The 3449-nt window shown below is 28.6% G+C and overlaps 1 pseudogene; it reads left to right on the top strand.

Moving 5' to 3' along the window:
* The first annotated feature begins 2400 nt into the window (after nt 1-2400).
* LOC102599058 (kirola-like) lies at nt 2401-3241 on the top strand (annotated as a pseudogene).
* The last annotated feature ends 208 nt before the right edge of the window (nt 3242-3449 follow it).

Below are 3449 nucleotides of genomic sequence, written 5' to 3'. Positions count from 1 at the left end.
TATATATATATGTGTGTGTGTGTGTGTGTGAGAGAGAGAGAGAGAGAGATATTGACTAGCTAGTGTGTGAAATAAATAATATTGTGTTTGAAGAATATATTACATATGTTATATATATGTGTGTGTGTCTGTGTGTGATATTGACTAGCTAGTGTGTGAAATAAATAATATTGTGTTTGAAGAATATATTACATATGTTCTTCTCTTTCTAGAGTTGTATTTTTAATGTTCAATATATGTAAAATATTATTAAAATTTACCTATTACAAAAATGATATATTTAATAGTGTGCTTTAATTATATTCTCATTCTTTTGTAGTCAATTCCTTTTTAGGTTTCTCTATTTTTAAGATGGGCACTAACATAAATTTCAAATCTTAAATTACACTTGGTTTCGACCCTTCTATTACATCATGTGTTAAGTCAGTCAAGTGGACCGGATCAACTCGGTATCAGCCCGATAAACATGACCCAGTAATGTCCCGGCACGGCTAGGAATAATTGGTCGGCTCCTTTGACCCGATTCATGGGTTGGGTTGGTGGCTGAACCGTCTAGGCACGGGAGCTTGGTAGACCGGCCTAATAGTAGATCGATAGCAGGCTAATGGTTATTTTTGCAAAATAGCCGTTGGGCCAACTAAAATATCTGGAAAATGGAGCCCGAAACACCTCCAAACTTCCCAAAAATATTTTAAACTCTCAAGTTTTTTTTAAAAAAAAAATACATTTTGATTCATTTTTTTACCTATAAATACTTTCTAAATTTCATCATTTTTTCTACAACATTAATCTCCTTATTATCTCTCAATTTTCTCTTTAAGTCTTAATTTCTCTAGCAATCTCTTATTATTCTTGCATTTAACAACATAAAATAAAAGTTTTCAACTTTGGTATATCGTTCCATCACTTATTTATTTATTTATTTATTTATTTAGTATATTACTTCTTAAATATTTAATTTTTTTTTAAAATTTTTTTTTAATTTGCACGATGGATAAAATAAGAAAAGTAAGTATAAGTGTTAAAATTTGTATCTCGAAGATAGTAGTGGTAGTAAGAAAACAAACGGTTCTGATAGAGATGTCAAGACATGCCCAAAAGGTGCCAAACAGACCTTTGACATGTTTAATTTAAGTACTACATCACCATTTTTATTGGCTTAAGAGATATTCTGAATTATCTTCGAAATCAAGAGAATATTTTGATAGAATTTCTTAATTAACATGAATATTGATCGAATCTTATTAAAGAATTACTCCAAGTCCGACTTTGAATTTTAAATAATCAAAGTTATATTGCCACAAGCTAAATATCTCTTTGTGTTGATAATCTCAATCCAGTTTTCTAAGTAAAATTATTGGGTCGAATCTGGTTGGATCAATCCACGTGGATGACCTATGATCCATGACCCAAAAAAACTTATATATTAATTTAAGTAATCTATCCTTCACAAAATCACTTGAGATTTAAGGATAAATTAATTTATGCCATATTTCTTTCTTTTTATTTCTCTAGGTTTTTATTCTTTGAAACATTTCACTATTTTAAATTTAATTTCTTGTGAGTTGTAAACCTTATCTTCAACATATATTTTAATAAGTTTTTTATTATTTATTATAAGTTGAGGGGTTGAAGTTTCATGTTGAAGGACAGCTAACACTAATCTTCCATGATATGTTCCCCTCGTGGATCATGTTTTATAAGTATATACGTAGGAGCGTTTGATTATGATTTTTTTTTTTTTAAAGTTGAACTCTAAAAAATATGTTTAATCATAAAATTAGAATTTTTTAAGAAATTAAAAAAATTAGAATTTTTTAAGAACTTAAGCACTTGTTAGTTTAACGTATTGACTTTTTACACTTTAAATTACCGACAGAAGATTAAAAAAAAAAAACAATTCTAATTTGAATTTATGACACAAATACAATTATACAACTCTTATTTTCAAATATTATATCTTACTTTAAAAATACTAAAAAAATTGTTACCATAAAACATAATCCAACATCCATTTATAATAGCTTTCGGTACAACCAATTGAAACAGAACACAATTTTATTTTAATAGGAATTGAGGTCATTTAGAAAAAAATATTGGCATATTATTTCTGGAATTAAAAACTCTGGCTGGATAGGAAAAAAAAATATTTGTTGGCATATCATTTCTAGACGTTAGAAAAACTTTGATCGACTAAAAAGGGGGTATTTGTTGGCATAATACTATTTTTTAAAATCATTTTTTCAGTAATGGCTAACAACCCAACCTAAACTTCTATGATATGTCGTGGATCATGTTTTATAATATTTATATAATAACATTTGGTGTAGCTAATTGAAATCTATATAAGGACTACCATTTCTAATAATTTTATCACCACTTTCTTTCAAAACTTTTTGTTAAGCCAAAAAAAATATGGGTCTAAAGGGTAAGTTGATTTCTTAAGTAGAGGTGAAGTGTGGAGGACATTTGGTTCACGATATTTTTCATGCCAAAACTCATCATATATCCAACATAAGCCCTAGCAAGGTCAAAAGTTTTGAGATTCATGAAGGTAAAACTGTAGATGTTGGTTCAATTGTTGAATGGACATATAACGATGGTAAAATATACACATTTCCCCTCTCTCTACATATGAATGAATTTTTTACTATTTAGGTGTGTCTTATATTGTGAAAGTCCATTTCCAATTGGATATTTTAGTAAAAAAGTTTTTGATGGTCATATTACTTGCTCCAAAAGCTTATGTACTTTATAAATTTTAACGGGTAACTTTTGTCTTTTATCTCTTATATTTTCGATTTTGTTGATTGTAGATGGAAAAGATAAGATGTCAAAGCAAGTGATTGTAGCCGTCGATCATGAAACTAAAACAATCACTTGGAAAGTGATTGGTGGAGATCTATTAGAGTTGTACGATTCCTTCACTATTATCACATCATGTGACCATCATTGGACTACATGGACGTTTTTGTACGAGAAGAAAACTGAAGACACACTAGAGCCTCTCGTTCTCCTGGCTTATGTCCTTCATGTGACAAAAGAAATCGAGAATCACCTTCTTTAAGTAATAAAACATCCATGCTATTCAATGGCTCATAGCCATATTTATACATATGCAAAGTATATATTTATGTATGTTTACACACATATTTGTGTGTTTTTGTGTGTGATACTGGCTAGCTAGTTCTATCTAGCTAGCTATAGTGTGTGAAATAAACAACATTTTGTTTAAAGAATATATATCTTACTCCTTCTGTCTCAATTTATGTGACACTTTTCATTTTTCGAGTGTCAAACAGTTTAAGTTTGAAATATACGCATGAAACTTCAATTTTTTTGAAATGAAATTTATATATTTGTAAACTAAAAAGTACTATAAGTCATAATAATTAATAATTCAAAATGTTTAAAAAATCTATGAAAAACTTACAGTCAAAGTTAGACTT

This window comes from Solanum tuberosum, unplaced genomic scaffold, assembly GCF_000226075.1.
Source record: "Solanum tuberosum cultivar DM 1-3 516 R44 unplaced genomic scaffold, SolTub_3.0 scf01099, whole genome shotgun sequence".
Classification (NCBI taxonomy): Eukaryota; Viridiplantae; Streptophyta; class Magnoliopsida; order Solanales; family Solanaceae; genus Solanum; species Solanum tuberosum.
Note: the sequence above shows the minus strand (reverse complement) of the source record. Positions and strands in the feature narration are given on the sequence as shown.